This window comes from Rutidosis leptorrhynchoides, chromosome 6, assembly GCF_046630445.1.
Source record: "Rutidosis leptorrhynchoides isolate AG116_Rl617_1_P2 chromosome 6, CSIRO_AGI_Rlap_v1, whole genome shotgun sequence".
In the NCBI taxonomy this organism is placed as follows: Eukaryota; Viridiplantae; Streptophyta; class Magnoliopsida; order Asterales; family Asteraceae; genus Rutidosis; species Rutidosis leptorrhynchoides.
In genome coordinates, this window is record NC_092338.1 from 333,359,783 (window position 1) to 333,379,290 (window position 19,508).

Consider the following 19,508-nt stretch of genomic DNA (forward strand, 5'->3'; position numbering starts at 1 on the left):
AGTCCAGAAAGTGATCCAGATGAATATGTTCATCAGCTAGAAAGTCAATTACAGGAAACTCGAGAAAAGGTAACGGAATTGGAGGCCCACATCAGGCATTCAACTGTGGTTTCTGAAGCTAATGATCCACCGATACCTCCAGGGTTTACTGGTACTCAGTATACATTTGGCCCATCGGGTAGTGCTTCTCAACCATTCCAGTCTCAACCTCAAGTTATACCTCAAGTGCCATATCAATCTTCCCAACAATACCAAAACCCTCTTCAATATCAGTACGCGACAACGAATCCATTTCAAACTCCTATGTTTCAGCAAGTGATGAAGGAGAAGAAAAAGTGTACGTTCAAGCAGTTTATGGACTGCAAGCCCTCTGAGTATTCTGGTCTTCGCGATCCGATTGTGACAATGAATTGGCTAAGGGAAGTCGAACGGGCACTGAAAGCTTGACAATGTGAACCAGAATTGCGGGTAACTTATGCTAGCCGACTGTTAAAGAATCGAGCTATGGTTTGGTGGGATACAATTACTGCTCCTTTTTTCGAAGAGCAACTCAATCAGGTCACATGTGAACAATTTTCTGCAAAGGTCCTGGAGCTGTACTGCACCGCAATTGATATCAAGCGATTGAAGCAAGAGTTCATGCAAATGACGATGACTGAAGATATGACAGTCGATGAAGTGTTTGAGCAGTTTATGGACAAATTAAGGTTCGTGCATCAGTGGATACCTTCCGAACAGTCCAGAGTGCAACGGTTTGTAAACATTTTGCGACCTGAGTATTGAACGATTGTAAGACTTTCTATGACTTTGTCACAAGCACATATGTTGGGAAAGATAACTGAAAGTGATATTAAGGCTGCCAGAAGTGTGAAAACTGAAATTGTGTCGCAAGTGAAACCAGCGGCAAGTCAGTCTAGCCAGCAATCAAAGAAATCAAGTCGGTTTAAGCCAAAAGGGTAATCTAGCCAGGGTGAGTCAGTGTCAAGTGGTCAGAAGACATGGTGTAGAATGTGTAAGTCTTCACATAGTGGGCAGTGTACAACCTTGACAAAACGTTGTTTACGTTGTGGTATAGTAGGACATGAGCCTAAAGATTGTTCATTTAAGAATAATGTGTGTTGGAACTGTGATAAAGAAGGTCACAGATCTGCAGAGTGTCCAGCTGCAAGAAAGAGTTATTCCGGGGCGGGGTCCGGGTCAGGGGTACGTGCTGTGTCAGCTAGGGGATCATTTGCTTCCTCTATGGGGCAGAAGCGCAAGAATCCTCCACCACATGAAGCTAGAGCCTTTCAGATGTCAGTAGACGCTACCACTGCTACTGACGATGCAATCACGGGTATGTTCTTAGTAAATTCTGTGCAGGCTCGTGTACTATTTGACTGTGGAGCAAATTGCTCGTTTGTGTCAACTACATTTTGTGCTAAGTTAAATGTGTCTATTAGGGTAATAAATGAACCCTTAAGTGTCGAAGTGGGTGACGGTAAAACTGTTCCAGTCACAAAGTTTGTGTCTGGAATTACTATTGACATAGAGGGTAGTCTTTTCCCTGTGACTTGCCTAGTGATGCCTATACCAAGTTTTGATGTAGTGCTAGGCATGAATTGTCTTAGTGACCATAAGGCCAGTATTAAGTGCGATAGGAAATTATCTCTTTTCCGGTGGCTGGTGGGAAACGGGTAGTGGCTCGTGGTAATCGCGGCATGTTCCGTTGTCCATTATTGTCGATGATTAAAGCTCAGAAATCTTTGGCCAAGGGATGTGATTCTTTCTTAGCCTATGTAATTGATGTAAAGAAGGAAAAGAAAGTAGTGTTCGATATTCCGGTGGTGTCTGAATATCCAGAAGTGTTCCCAGATGAATTGTCAGGCTTACCACTGATCAGGGAAGTTAAATATAAGATTGAGTTAGTGTCAGGGGCTACGCCGGTTGCTAATACTCCGTATAGATTAGCTCCTTCAGAAATTGGTGAAATTATGTCCCAAAATCAAGAACTGTTGGACCGCGGGTTCATTCGTCCGAGTTCTTCGCCGTGGGGTGCACCGTTGTTATTCGTGAAAAAGAAATATGGTACGCTCCGAATGTGTATAGATTATCGTGAACTAAATAAAAGAACAGTGAAGAGTAAGTATCCACTTCCGAGGATAGATGACTTATTCGATCAACTTCAAGGAACTTCGTTCTTTTCAAAAATAGATCTACGTTCAGGATATCGCCAGGTTCGTGTTTCTGAATCTAACATTCCTAAGACTGTATTTCGTACCCGTTATGGTCATTATGATTTCTTAGTGATGCTATTTGGGTTATCCAACGCTCCAGCAATTTTCATGGATCTCATGAATAGGGTGTGTAAACCATTTTTGGATAAGTTTGTTATCGTGTTCATTGATGACATCTTAGTGTACTCCGAAACCGAATCTGAGCATGGTGAACATTTAAGACAAGTGTTGGAACTTTTGAAATGTGAACGATTGTATGCAAAGTTTTCAAAGTGTGAGTTCTGATTACGTGAAGTTCAATTTTTAGGTCATATTATCTGTGCGGAAGGTATAAAAGTGGATCCGTCTAAAATTGAAGCTGTGATGAATTAGAATTCACCAAAGAATCTGACAGAAATCAAGAGTTTTCTAGGATTGGCCGGTTACTACTGACAATTTATTAAAGATTTTTCAAAGATTGCAAGTTCTTTGACAAAGTTAACTAGAAAGGATGTGTCTTTTTAGTGGGGTAATGAACAGGAGACTTCGTTTCAGACCTTGAGAAGTTTGTTGTGTCAAGCACCAGTGTTAGCTTTACCTGAGGGATCCAACAACTTCGTTGTGTATTGCGACGCGTCTTTATCTGGTTTGGTCCGTGTATTAATGCAAAGAGATCGTGTAATTGCGTATGCGTCTCGACAGTTAAAACCAAGTGAAAAGAATTATCCATCACATGATTTAGAAATGGCTGCAGTAGTGTTTGCATTAAAGTTGTGGAGGCATTATCTTTATGGTACGCATTGTGTTATCTGCACCGATCATAAAAGTTTACAGTATATCTTTTCGCAGAAAGAGATTAATATGCGCTAGAGACAGTGGCAAGAACTAATTAAGGATTACGACTGTGAGATTAAATATCATCCTGGCAAGGCAAACGTCGTGGCTGATGCGTTAAGTCGTAAGAAATCCGCTGACAGTGTAAAGTTTATGCGAATTGAGATTGTGCCTGATTTAGTGGATCGACTAAAGATAGCTCAATTCGAAGCATTACAAGATGAACATTTGAAATCTGAGTTAATGGTGAAAAGAAGAGTAGAATTGATGAATGATTCTCGAGGATTAAAGACATATCGTGAACGGGTTTGGGTGCCGTTATTTGGAGGATTGAGGGATTTAATCTTAAATGAAGCACATAAATCGAGATTATCCGTGCATCCCGGTAGTACAAAAATGTACCATGATCTGAAAGTATTATATTGGTGGCCAACTATGATGTAACAACCCTGGAATTTCCAACGTTTATTTATTAATAATAATTATTATTAATACGTGTGATTAAACGAATGTATGTCATTACATTTGCATGTTGCCATGATTGCCCGAACTTGACTTTAATTGCCCGAAACGTCTTTGTGACACCCGGAACTTGCACAAATAATATTTCTAGATATTATTTGCATTCATGATTAGTTTTATTAATCATTTTAATTAACAAAGGTTACTTGTTAGTTACTTGGGCTTTAATTGGTTTAACTTGGTAAATACTTGAACTTGGGCCTTGTTAGTGTTAATGGACTTATGTAAGCCCACCCTACTTCTTAATGGACTTAGTTAGCCCACCAAGAACTTGTAAGTATCAAGTTAAATGGAAACTAGTTGGTTAACTTGACTTGGAATCTAGTTTGTCCATAATCCCCATGAGACTACCTCCATTAACCAACTTTAATGAACTTTACAAGCTAGTAACCAAAGAACAAACATCTCCTCCCTTTTTTTCTACTGAAAATGCCGAAGCCCAAGGCTCCATATGGGGTGTTTTGGTTTTCATTTTCTTACTACTTCATTCTTGTATTCTCTCATTCAAACACACACTTGATTTTCTCTCAACTTTCCTCTCTTTTTCTCTTATACTTGTAAGCAACTTGGAACCTTTCTTCTTCCTTTCTTGCTTATCAAAACCGTAGCATATGCTACTTATATCATCATCTCTTGTTACTTGTTCTTGTTGTTTGGTTTCTTGTTTGTTAATTAGTTACTCACTTGTCTTTGTTGTATGTTTCTTACTTACTTAGTTTACAAGAATCAAACTACCTAGTTTATTCTTCATTTTTATCTTGTATTTACAAGAACAAACAAGAACTAAGCTTACTAGTTTATGTTCTACATATGTTGCATCAAAAGATTTAAGTTCATGGTTGTATAAAATCATACTTGTAAGTCATGGAAGTAAACTTAAAGTTTACTTTACTTAAAGATCAACTTTGGTTGAATCTTTAAAAGTATGAACAACCATGAATCTTTTTCTTGTTTATTTAGTTTACTACTTCATTTCATGCACTTTAATTTCATGTAATTAGATTAAATGGTCAAGTACTACAAGTTGGTCTTGATCCCATTAATCTTGGACTTAAAGTTAACTTTAAAGTTCAAGAACATATAAAGGAAACTTTTTAATTATAACTTTGTATACTTATGCTTGATCTAGACTTTTGAGTCTTGGATCTTCAAGATCTAACTAAGAACTATGTTCTACCTTTTAAGATCTTGATTAGTTAGTTAACTTTCAAGTTTATAGTTCAATATTTCTTTTAAAGTTCATGTATGTGTTAGATCTAAGACTTTGATGTAACTTTGGTTCATCAAACTTCATACAACTCTTAAGTGAGTTGTGCTTCATGTCTTAGACTTGCACTAGGGTTATGATGGTCAAGACTTGGTTAAGATGATGTAGATACATCAATAATTTGTACACTTGAAGCTATATGCATCAAGGATGAGAACCATGATGAACATCAAGCACCAAGACCACCGGAACCCTTTTAAACTTACTGTTTCTGTCCAAAAGCTACTGATCTGATGTTTCTGTAACAGACCTGTAGACCTGGGCTGTTCTAACCTTGATTTTTAGATAGAACTTTTCGAGTAGATAACTTTTCATATAAGACTCGTCTTAATCTGAGTTACGGTTTAGGATTTATGGCCCTCCGATCGTCACTATGTCCTTTAACGTTGTGCAGAAATTTCTGACCTACTCGCACTTAGACCGTCGCACGGTCAAACCAAGACGAGTTAGCTTCTGAAATTTTTACCACACTTAAATGACTCATAGACGGAGCCATGGCCACTGGTCTCACCTTAATTCAGTAAGGGTAGAGGCCGTGGTGACTGACTGAATTCAGACTCTGTTTTAAACTACTTTCATAAACGAAACCTACCTTACGTCTTTTGTTTAATGATGAATGATGATGACTCTTAAGACCTTAATTACATACTTTTAAACCTATTAAGACGATTTACTGACTTAGTACTATTTGACTTAGGTTGAGGACCTTCGGACCGATTACTTGCACACCTTTTCCGAACTGACTTTACGACTACATTATCATTGTGAGTTATAGCATTCCCTTTTTACTTTAACTTATTTTGGGAACTGAGAATACATGCGAATTTTATGTTTTACATACTAGGCACGAGTACTTAAACTTATATATGTGTGGGTTATACAACGGCATAAACATTCCCATTAGCTCGGTAACGTTTAATCATTGGTTTTTGAACCATGAACGCGAATCTTAGATATGGATCCATAGGGTTTGACATCCCCACTCGGACTAGTAGCGTGTAACATCCCGCCTTTTTCCATTTACTTTTCCGTTATACTAATTTAAACTCCGTTATATGTTTATAACATCTCCCGTTAATACGCGTTTTAAATTATCTCGTTTAGGTAATTCACGCACCCGAACGAAAGTTGAGGGACTAAACTTGACAAGGGATCAAACCCTTGACTAGGTCAAAGGGTCAAACCCCTTTCACCCATTCATTCTCATCCTCATCTTTTACTACTTCCAAATCCTCTCAACATTCAATCCTTAATTCATCATCTAAATCCGATTTTGGAGGCTAACATCAAAACAAATTACATATTTGGAATCCTCTCTTCATTCTCTACGTTTTGATACTAATTTCATCTCGATTGGGTAACTTTCTAAAAACTCTAAATTTCGTAATCTTAGTGTTCTTGACTTAAAAGTGTGTTAATTAGTGTCTATGGCTCATTGTGATGTCGTATATGTAAATTGTATGCTCGATCTTGTGATTTGACATAATTAACATGAACTTGAAAAAGTGTTTGTTAAATCTTTGATTTTGGATGATGAAATGTGTTTAGATGTTGATGTTTGTATGTTCAAAGTGTTAGTTACTTCATTAGCTTCGTTTTGGTGTGTTGATTGACATGAAAACCTTACATTAACATGATTATTGGTTTTGAGATTTTGGTTAGGGTTTGATAGGCTTAATATGAACTTTTGATGCATCAAATGCTATGAAATATTGTTGATAAGTGTTTGGTTGCAATGTGTGTTTGATTACCTTTAAAACGGCATATCATATGTGTGAATTGGTTTCCCGAAACTTAAAATGCATTTGATGAACTTGAAACATTGATTTTGAACGTTTAACGATCATTCGATGAGGTTTTTGTTGTCTTAAATGATGAACTTGATTTAGGAAATGTATCTAGTTGTGTTCCTTGTCAAAAGAGCTTTTCGATGATATAAGATACATGTCTTGGTTGTTTGCGGATCATAAAATGTGTTAGTTTGGTTTTTGGTTCGTGCACTTAGGAGTTTCTGCATCAGACTTGAATACCAATCTGGACGCCGTCCAGATCCTTGGACGCCGTTCCAGATCTCAAAGCTGGACGCCATCCAGATCTTTGGACGCCGTCCCAGCCTTCAAAGCTGGACGCCGTCCCAACAATCTGGACGCCGTCCAGATACACTGACAGGCTTCTGTCTTCGTTGGTCATTTTTCAAAAAATGTTTACTATGCTACGCACCTCCGATTCACATGTAACTTGTTCTAACATGCTCATATATGATTAAAAACCTCAGAGAAATAGTTCGGGACCCGACCCGAACGTGTTGACTTTTTCGTTGACTTTGACCCGACCAAGTTGATTTTTAATCAAACTTAACCAAATGTTTGTGCAAATCGTTCTAACATGCTTTTATACTCGTATCTTGCGTGAAACATGACAATTTGACTCACATGTTGTAGTATTCGAGTCGTAACGAGCCATAAGACTAATTGAACATCTTTGACCTATCGTGTTTACCGTTATTGATACAACCTATTTGTTTAGGTCAAGACTAGCATTGTTCTTTGCACACGTTACTTGTCGAAGTACTTATTTACTCTTCCGCTCAAGGTGAGATCATAGTCCCACTTTTACTCTTTTGAAACTTACATTTGGGATGAGAAAACATAAACGTTCCTTTTTTTAACTAAGTGAACACAAGTACAGGAAAACAAACATTCTACATACGAGTTTAGAACAAAAATCCTCAATTCGATTATCATTAGTTACACTTGCCGGGTGTAAGCGAGAACTTATGTTATATGGCCATATGGGTTTGACAAACCCTCATTCAAACGGTTCGCTACCGTTTACGAATGAAATGTATTTTCGAGAAACAGTGTATGTTCTAACACTATTGTGATGGGGTTCTATGGAAGGAATGTTAAGCATTGATAATTGGGTGCTCGTGAAACAAACTTTTGGAATGTATTACTATTATCTCATTGTTGCAAATCTTGTGGTTCACTTGTACTTACTTACTCAAACCTATGATTTCACCAACGTTTTCGTTGACAGATTTCTATGTTTTTCTCAGGTCCTTGAACGATACATGATACATGCTTCTGCTCATTATTTTGATACTTGCATTGGATGTCGAGTATATATATACATGGAGCGTCTTTTGGCTACTTTTAAATTGTGTCGCATAAGTTTCATTTGTACTTATAACTTTGTAACGTAACTTGTGGTGGAACTATTCTTGTAAACTTTGAACAATCTTTACATTTGAAATGAATGCGACATATCTTTTGGTCAAACGTTGTTTTAAAGACTTATGACCACGTAACGGGACCTAAGTAGACGGCACCGTCAATGACGATTTTGTTGGGTCGCTACAGATGGTATCAGAGCGTTGGTTGTAGGGATTTAGAGTTCATTGGTGTCAACCTCGAGTCATAGGGTACATTGGTGAGTCTAGACTACAACCGGCATATAGACTTGAAGTAGGAATTACTTGACTACTTGTGCATTTATACTCGAACGCTTCTACTCATATCTACTCTTAGTTCATCTTAATCTCATGTTGTTTAATTTGATTGACACGCCACCTTGACTATATGAAATGATGTCGAATGCACATATGAATCAGGGTAATAAAATTTCCGGGATTATATTACGGTGACTCATATGAACGTTCCGACATTGTGGCATAAAGAATTTAAGGTGAGTCAAGGAAAATTTTCTCTCTATCTTTATTCCATATCACGGTTAGTATTATTTAGAATACTAACCAACGGTATTCTTGTGTCTTGAAGGAACAATGGCTCCTCGTCGTGTACGCCGCAATGAAACTCCCGAACAAGCTCTCGAACGGATGATAGCTACTGCCGTGGATGCGGCCATGGCCGGTCACTCATCCAACAACAACAACAATAATAACAACAACCACAACAACAACAACAATGGAGCCGGTAACTCAAACGAAGGGTGCTCCTACAAATCCTTCATGGGGTGCAAACCTCACACTTTTGATGGAACCGGGGGACCGGTCGTGCTCACCCGATGGTTTGAGCAAACGGAAGCCGTCTTTAGCATAAGCGGTTGTCGGGACCAAGACAAGGTCAAATACTCCACTCACACCTTCGCCGGTGTCGCTCTTACATGGTGGAATACTTATGTACAATTGGTGGGTACCGATGAAGCTCACGCCCTCTCTTGGGCTGACTTGAGGGAAAAGATGATTGTCGAATATTTCCCTCGTGAAGAAACCCGAAGGCTCGGACAAGAGCTAAGAACTTTAAAGGCGATCGGAAATGATCTCAAGGCTTATAATCAACGATTTTCCGAACTAGCCTTGATGTGCCCAAATCTTGTGAACCCTGAAGCTTTAAGGGTTGAACTTTACATGGATGGTCTTCCAAAGAGTATCAAACACGGAGTAATGTCATCCAAACCCACTAATCATCAAGAAGCTTTGAACATGGCCCGCAAATTGATAGAAACGGTTGACGAAATCGTAGTTCCGGCACCTAAAGCCGAGGACAAGTCGGGTAACAACAAAAGAAAATGGGAAGCTCCCCAATCAAGCAACAACAACTTTGCCAAGAAATCTTTCACCTCCGACGGCAAGAAGGGTTATGCCGGAAATCTACCTCTTTGCAACAAATGCAACAAACATCACTTTGGCAAATGTAGTAAGCTAATTTGCCATCGGTGCTAAGGAATTGGTCATAAGGCCAACGATTGTAAAAGTGCCACTCCCGTCGCTCGAAAGTGGCCCAATGCACCAAAGACGGGCACTTGTTACGAATGTGTCCAAATGGGTCATTATAGGAATGCATGCCCAAAGAAGAGAGATAACCCCAACACGCACGGTCGAGCTTTCAACATCAACACCGAGGAAGCCCGGGATGACACTGAACTAGTCACGGGTACGTTTCTTCTCAACAATTCTTATGTATCTTGCTTATTCGATTCGGGTGCTGATAAATGCTTTGTATCCAAGACTTTGACTCATTCTTTTAGCACTCCACCTCTTCCATTAGATACCACTTATACCATTGAAGTGGCTAACGGGAAACTATTAAGTGCCGACACATATTACCGAGGGTGTACGTTAAACATTTTGGGTAAGGAATTTGAAATTGACTTGATACCCATGGAACTAGGAAGCTTTGATGTAATAATCGGTATGAATTGGTTAGTCAAAATGAAATCTCACATCCTTTGTGATCTTAACGCAATCCGAATTCCTATCGAGAATGGTGAACCTTTGATTGTTTATGGCGATAAGAGTTGCACCAGACTCAACCTCGTTTCGTGTATTAAAGTTAGAAAACTACTCCGTAAGGGTTGTTTTGCGATCCTTGCTCACGTTAAGAAAGTCGAGTCCGATGAGAAGCACATCGATGATGTGCCAATTGTTAGTGACTATTCCGATGTATTTCCCGATGAATTCCCGGGTCTTCCACCTCATCGACCGGTTGAATTCCAAATCGATCTTATTCCGGGAGCCGCACCCGTAGCACGTGCACCATATAGACTCGCTCCATCCGAAATGCAAGAATTACAAAGTCAAATCCAAGAACTACTTGATCGTGGTTTTATCCAACCTAGCCATTCACCTTGGGGCGCTCCGATTTTGTTTGTTAAAAAGAAAGACGGATCCCTACGAATGTGCATTGATTATCGTGAACAAAATAAATTGACGGTTAAGAACCGATATCCTCTTCCTCGCATCGATGACCTCTTTGATCAACTACAAGGGTCTTGTGTATATTCGAAAATCGATCTCCGCTCGGGTTATCATCAATTAAGGGTTAAGGGGGAAGATGTCTCCAAAACCGCTTTCCGGACTCGTTATGGTAGTTATGAATTCCTTGTCATGCCATTTGGTCTCACTAACGCACCGGCGGTGTTCATGGATCTTATGAACCGCGTGTGCAAACCGTATCTCGATAAATTCGTTATTGTGTTCATCGATGACATATTGATCTATTCTAAAAATGAAGAAGAGCACGAACAACATCTCCGACGTGTGCTTGAACTCTTGAGACAAGAACGAATTTATGCCAAATTCTCCAAGTGTGAATTTTGGTTGAAGGAAGTTCAATTTCTTGGTCATGTTGTAAGTGATCAAGGTATTAAAGTCGATCCCACAAAAATCGAAGCCATTAGTAAATGGGAGACTCCTACTACTCCTACTCACATTCGTCAATTCTTGGGTCTCGCCGGGTACTATCGTAGATTCATCGAAAACTTCTCTTTGGTTGCACGTCCTCTAACCGCATTAACTCACAAGGGAAAGAAATTCATTTGGGCGACCGAGCAAGAATCCGCGTTTCAAACCTTGAAGACAAAGCTAACCACCGCTCCTCTTGTCACTTCCCGAAGGCAATGATGATTTTGTTGTATATTGCGATGCCTCGAAACACGGTTTTGGGTGTGTATTGATGCAACGGAAGAAAGTCATTGCTTATGCCTCTCGACAACTAAAAATTCATGAACGGAATTATACAACTCATGATCTCGAACTCGGAGGCGTTGTCTTTGCACTTAAAATGTGGAGACACTATCTTTATGGAACCAAGAGTACTATCTTCACCGATCACAAAAGCCTTCAACACATCTTCGATCAAAAGCAACTAAACATGAGACAACGACGGTGGATTGAAACTTTGAACGATTACGATTGCGAGCTTCGTTACCATCCCGGGAAGGCAAACGTAGTAGCCGATGCCTTAAGTCGAAAAGAAAGAGTGGTGCCTCTTCGTGTTCGAGCTTTAAACATCACCATTCATACCAACCTCAATAGTCAAATTCGTGTAGCCCAAGACGAAGCTCTCAAGGATGAAAACATCTCTCTCGAAGACTTGAACGTCCTCACCTCTCGATTCGAAGTTAAAGAAACCGGACTCCGATATTTCGCCGGAAGAATTTGGGTGCCTAGTTATGGGGACCTACGAAGCCTTATTTTAGATGAAGCCCATAAGTCACGATACTCGATTCACCCCGGTGCCAATAAGATGTACCACGACCTTAAACAACTATATTGGTGGCCGAACATCAAAAGGGACGTAGCTACTTATGTTTCCAAGTGTTTGACATGTTCCAAAGTTAAAGCCGAACACCAAAGACCGTCCGGACTACTTCAACAACCCGAGATCCCGCAATGGAAGTGGGAAAGGATAATGATGGATTTTATCACCAAGCTACCAAAAACGACGGGCGGTTATGATACCATTTGGGTTATTGTTGACCGTCTCACCAAATCCGCACACTTCCTTGCCATGAAAGAAACGGACAAAATGGAGAAACTTGCACAACTTTACATTAAGGAGATCGTAGCCCGACACGGTGTACCTTTATCGATTATCTCCGACCGAGATGGCCGTTTCGTTTCTAGATTTTGGCGTACATTGCAAGAAGCGTTGGGAACGCGTTTAGACATGAGCACCGCATATCATCCTCAAACCGATGGACAAAGCGAACGTACAATTCAAACCTTAGAGGACATGTTACGAGCTTGCGTGGTTGATTTCGGAAAAGCTTGGGACAAGCACTTACCTCTCGCCGAGTTCTCTTACAACAATAGTTATCACGCGAGTATTAAAGTCGCACCTTTTGAAGCGCTATATGGCCGAAAATGTCGTTCACCTCTTTGTTGGGCTGAAGTAGGCGACGTACAAATCACCGGACCTGAACTCATTTACGAAACCACCTAGAAGATCGTTCAAATCCGATATAGGCTTCGGACGGCCCGGAGTCGTCAAAAGTGCTATACCGACAAAAGACGCAACGACCTTGAATTTCAAGTCGGTGACCGCGTCATGTTAAAAGTCGCACCTTGGAAGGGTGTAATCCATTTTGGAAAACGCGGGAAGCTAAATCAGCGGTATATTGGTCCTTTCGAAATCTTGGAGCGTATTGGAACCGTTGCTTATCGTTTAGATCTTCCGCCTCAATTGAACTCCGTTCATCCTACCTTCCATGTATCTAACTTGAAAAAGTGTCTTGCCGAACCCGATATCGTCATTCCTCTCGAGGAACTTACTATTGATGACAAACTTCATTTTTGTGGAGGAACCGGTTGAAATTGTGGACACCTCCGTCAAGACATTGAAACAAAGCCGAATTCCGATTGTTAAAGTCCGTTGGAACGCCAAAAGGAGACCCGAGTTTACTTGGGAAAGACAAGATCAAATGCAAAGGAAGTATCCTCATCTATTCGTGAATTCGGAAACGCAAGATCTCGAGGAAGAAACAACGACTACTACGCCTACTTAAATTTCGGGACGAAATTTCTTTTAAGGAGTAGGTAATGTAACATCCCGCCTTTTTCCATTTACTTTTCTGTTATACTAATTTAAACTCCGTTATATGTTTATAACATCTCCCGTTAATACGCGTTTTAAATTATCTCGTTTAGGTAATTCACGCACCCGAACGAAAGTTGAGGGACTAAACTTGACAAGGGATCAAACCCTTGACTAGGTCAAAGGGTCAAACCCCTTTCACCCATTCATTCTCATCCTCATTTTTTACTACTTCCAAATCCTCTCAACATTCAATCCTTAATTCATCATCTAAATCCGATTTTGGAGGCTAACATCAAAACAAATTACTATTTGGAATCCTCTCTTCATTCTCTACGTTTTGATACTAATTTCATCTCGATTGGGTAACTTTCTAAAAACTCTAAATTTCATAATCTTAGTGTTCTTGACTTAAAAGTGTGTTAATTAGTGTCTATGGCTCATTGTGATGTCGTATATGTAAATTGTATGCTCGATCTTGTGATTTGACATAACTAGCATGAACTTGAAAAAGTGTTTGTTAAATCTTTGATTTTGGATGATGAAATGTGTTTAGATGTTGATGTTTGTATGTTCAAAGTGTTAGTTACTTCATTAGCTTCGTTTTGGTGTGTTGATTGACATGAAAACCTTACATTAACATGATTATTGGTTTTGAGATTTTGGTTAGGGTTTGATAGGCTTAATATGAACTTTTGATGCATCAAATGCTATGAAATGTTGTTGATAAGTTTTTGGTTGCAATGTGTGTTTGATTACCTTTAAAACAGCATATCATATGTGTGAATTGGTTTCCCGAAACTTAAAATGCATTTGATGAACTTGAAACATTGATTTTGAACGTTTAACGATCATTCGACGAGGTTTTTGTTGTCTTAAATGATGAACTTTATTTAGGAAATGTATCTAGTTGTGTTCCTTGTCAAAAGAGCTTTTCGATGATATAAGATACATGTCTTGGTTGTTTGCGGATCATAAAATGTGTTAGTTTGGTTTTTGGTTCGTGCACTTAGGAGTTTCTGCATCAGACTTGAATACCAATCTGGACGCCATCCAGATCCTTGGACGCCGTCCCAGATCTCAAAGCTGGACACCGTCCAGATCTTTGGACGCCGTCCCAGCCTTCAAAGCTGGACGCCGTCCCAACAATCTGGACGCCGTCCAGATACACTGACAGGCTTCTGTCTTCGTTGGTCATTTTTCAAAAAATGTTTACTATGCTACGCACCTCCGATTCACATGTAACTTGTTCTAACATGCTCATATATGATTAAAAACCTCAGAGAAATAGTTCGGGACCCGACCCGAACGTGTTGACTTTTTCGTTGACTTTGACCCGACCAAGTTGATTTTTAATCAAACTTAACCAAATGTTTGTGCAAATCGTTCTAACATGCTTTTATACTCGTATCTTACGTGAAACATGACAATTTGACTCACATGTTGTAGTATTCGAGTCGTAACGAGCCATAGGACTAATTGAACATCTTTGACCTATCGTGTTTACCGTTATTGATACAACCTATTTGTTTAGGTCAAGACTAGCATTGTTCTTTGCACACGTTACTTGTCGAAGTACTTATTTACTCTTCCGCTCAAGGTGAGATCATAGTCCCACTTTTACTCTTTTGAAACTTACATTTGGGATGAGAAAACATAAACGTTCCTTTTTTAACTAAGTGAACACAAGTACAGGAAAACAAACATTCTACATACGAGTTTAGAACAAAAATCCTCAATTCGATTATCATTAGTTACACTTGCCGGGTGTAAGCGAGAACTTATGTTATATGGCCATATGGGTTTGACAAACCCTCATTCAAACGGTTCGCTACCGTTTACGAATGAAATGTATTTTCGAGAAACAGTGTATGTTCTAACACTATTGTGATGGGGTTCTATGGAAGGAATGTTAAGTATTGATAATTGGGTGCTCGTGAAACAAACTTTTGGAATGTATTACTATTATCTCATTGTTGCAAATCTTGTGGTTCACTTGTACTTACTTACTCAAACCTATGATTTCACCAACGTTTTCGTTGACAGATTTCTATGTTTTTCTCAGGTCCTTGAACGATACATGATACATGCTTCCGCTCATTATTTTGATACTTGCATTGGATGTCGAGTATATATGCATACATGGAGCGTCTTTTGGCTACTTTTAAATTGTGTCGCATAAGTTTCATTTGTACTTATAACTTTGTAACGTAACTTGTGGTGGAACTATTCTTGTAAACTTTGAACAATCTTTACATTTGAAATGAATGTGACATATCTTTTGGTCAAACGTTGTTTTAAAGACTTATGACCACGTAACGGGACCTAAGTAGACGGCGCCGTCAATGACGATTTTGTCGGGTCGCTACATAGCGCTAGCATTTAACGAGTGTTTAATACTTCGTATACATACGTACTTGCCAAGTGTACTTTCAGGGGGTATAAACGTTAAGTTAGTTACCAAGTGCCCAAAGTTAACATATATTTTATCATACTGTTTTGAAACGCTCTTTGTAGTACTGAAATCTCGTGGCCTACCTTACTTACTGTTATACTTAAACTATAGCTCACCAACCTTTGTGTTGACATTTTAAAGCATGTTTTTCTCAGGTGCTTGAGGTTAGCTTCCGCTGTGTACTAGTCGTGCTGTAGACACCCGCTACTTAGAGTTGTTATCGCATGAACTACTTTAACTTGCATTCAAACTTTAGTACTTTTGAACTATGACTTGTAACGACCTTTGTGGTCACATACACTTATTATTTGCTTCTACTTAGTGAAGCATGCTTTTGGATTGTAAAACATTTGATGTCGGTTATGACGTCACTTTATTATTGAATGCAAACTCTTTTTGAAAACGCATATAGTACTTAACCTTGTAATGATCCTGTTGTTGATGAATCGTACACGATGGTTTTGTACGGGGCATCACATTTGGTATCAGAGCATTGGTTGTAGAGAATTAGGTTGCATTAGTGAGTCTAAGACCGGCCCGAGTAGGATTCACTAATAGGACTAATCTACAACTTGCTAGTTTACGTGTTTCTGCTGAACTTACTGCATGCTGCTGCTTACTGTTACTGCTATATGCCATATGCTATTACATGATTTCATTACTGCATGATGCTACTTGCTTTCGATTGCATGCTACTTTCATACGAATTACTGTTATTGCCATGCTAGTTACCGTTATACATGATCTAAACTGTTGGCCTATTATTTGCTTGCTTTATGACATACTGACATGGAAAATTTATTTTTCTTTGTTCAGATGTCGGATGTTCCACCTGCTGGCATTTCGGGCAGTACATACTCAGACCCCGTCGCCCTACCTACTGCTACACCTGCTGCTGCTACTGCCGATACACCGGCCCCGACACCCACTAGTGATCCCGGTGCTTCTACTTCCGGAGCTGGTACTAGTGCACCTGCCCCAGTGTCTGCTCCCGGACCCTCGAGGTCACAGCCCCGCATTGGTGGTATTGAGATCCCCGCGGAGTTCGGGGAAGGGCCATTTCGTAACCATATCCGCACACCTTGCTGACGCACTCCCGACGGACGTTTAGTGCTGATTCCGCCAGGCAGACACAGACAGATGTTGGCCGCCTTTGGACTGCCAGTTTAGCCACCTGTGTCACCACCACATGATTCGGATGACTCATCATCCGCCGATTCTTCATCAGATGATTCTTCATCAGACTCCAGTGACGACGAATGTGACGACCCGGAAATTTCCGACCAAATTAAAACTTAATCTTTATATGTTCCAACACAATAAGCAAAGCCTGTAATGTTGAGTCTCGAAATGTTTGAACTATTTATATAGATTCATTTAACCTGTGACTATTTCCGACGATTCACGAACAATTGTGTGTAAATAAATATGTAAATATATATACATATATAAATATAAGAGTGCATATTAAGTTGTATTAATAAAATACAAAATAATCATTTAAATTGAAAATGTAAAATAATGTACAAGATAATTAAGATTAAAATTTATTTATGATTTAAACGAATTCTTATTTTTATTTATTATCATTTTTATGATATTATTTAGTTATTTTATTAGAATTATTATTAATATTATTAGGGTATTTACTATTAATATTTATTAAAAATAAAAATAGGGAATCCCATTCTGTTAGAAGTAACTATCAATTTTTTTTCTTTTTCTTCACATGAAAATAATTTACGTACTTCATGTCTCCAGTTTGTTACAAGTCTACTTCACAAATCAATTGGAAATCAATTTAACTGTTAAATCATGTACCTAATCACTCTATATAAGTTACAAACTGCAATTTGAGTTGAAAACAAAGAAAACTCAGAAAATAAGCTCGACACTCTGTACATTCATCTTTTTCACCATATTTTGATTTAGAACAAATTTTCAAAATGTAATAATGCAGTCATGTTAGGAATCGTCTATCTAAACTATCTGTAAGTTTTCAATCCTCAATTCTTTCTATTAATTTCTAATTTGAGAGTTAAAGTTTTGGTTTTCAAAGTCAACTAAGTGTTCTTGAATCAAATTCGAGTTTGTTTTGATATCTCCAGTTAATTTGATGATCCATAAAGATTATAGGAATGATTTGCAACACAATTCATGTTGTAATCATAACCTATAACAATCTTAATCTAAAAATCAATTTTTGAGTTCTTGAGTTCTTCACAGTGATATACACTAACGTGAATTCGAAACAAATTTCAAAAACTAAAAATGTAGAGTTGTTAGGAATCATTTACTTAAACTTCCTGCAAAATCTCAAGTTCCAATTCTTGATAACGAATTCGAATTTGCGAGTCAAAGTTAAATTGTCAAAAGTCAACTGTTTTGTTCTTGGAGAAATTAGAGCTTGTTTTGATGTTTTAAGTTCAATTGACGATTTCAATAGTTTTTAGGAATGATTTGAAACATGTTTCATGTTGTAAAGATTGTCCAGAACGAACTCAAAATTGAAAACAAATTTTTTTTTTCTTGGCTACCAGCAAGCAGTAGGATTTTTTTTGTTTTTTTTCTCATTTTTTTTATATCATGAACACATTTTTATTTTTTGTTTCATGTTTGTTTAGAAGTCCTAAAACCATTTTGATGATTGGCTATTAAGAATGAAGTTGTTTGATTGTTTAGATTTTGGTGAAAAAGATGAAGTGGGTTGAAACATGTAATAGATAAGTATTTGGGTTTGTATTATAAATCAGAAAAACTGAAATGGAGGAATGGTTAAGGGTGTTGATGAGTGAGCGAGAGGTCTCGGGTTCGAGCCCGGCTTGGTGCAATTTTTTTAAAACTGACTCCTAAGGTAGTTTTATACTTTTAAAAATTATTATTATTATTAATATTATTATTATTATCCTTAGGTATTTCTACAATTATTAATTTTACAAAACAAAAGATATATATGTAAATATATTATTACATAAAATATACTAATATTACATACAATTATGTTTCAACTAATATTATTGATATAACATTAATTAAATATCAAATAAGTATCATAATATATTATAAGAATAATTAATACATAACAAATATATAAACTTAATTGATTTATACTATAATGTGTTAATACTTGATATAGGTTCGTGAATCCGAGGCCAACCCTGCATTGTTCAATGTCGTCATATGTATTTTTACTACAAAATACAGTATTGTGAGTTTCATTTACCTTTTTACCCTTTATATTTTTGGGCTGAGAATACATGCGCAACTTTTATAACTGTTTTACGAAATAGACACAAGTAATCAAAATTACGTTCTATGGTTGAATGATCGAAACTGAATATGCCCCTTTTTATTAAGTCTGGTAATCTAAGAATTAGGGAACAGACACCATAATTGACGCGAACTCTAAAGATAGATCTATCGGGCCCAACAAGCCCCATCCAAAGTACCGGATGCTTTAGTACTTCAAAATTTATATCATGTCCGAAGGAGGATCCCGGAATGATGGGGATATTCTTATATGCATATTGTGAATGTCGGTTACCAGGTGTTCAATCCATATGAATGATATTTTTGTCTCTATGCATGGGACGTTTGATTATGAGAAATGGAAGTATGAAATCTTGTGGTCTATTAAAATCATGAAATGATTCTTTATGATAAACTAATGAACTCACCAACCTTTTGGTTGACACTTTAAAGCATGTTTATTCTCAGGTACGAAAGAAATCTTCCGCTGTGCATTTGCTCATATTAGAGATATTACTTGGAGTCATTCATGACATATTTCAAAAGATGTTGCATTCGAGTCGTTGAGTTCATCAAGATTATTATTAAGTCAATTATATTTGGATATATTATGAAATGCTTTACATGCCTGTCAACTGTCGATGTAACGAAAGTTTGTCTTTTAAAAACGAATGCAATGTTTGTAAAATTTATCATATAGAGGTCAA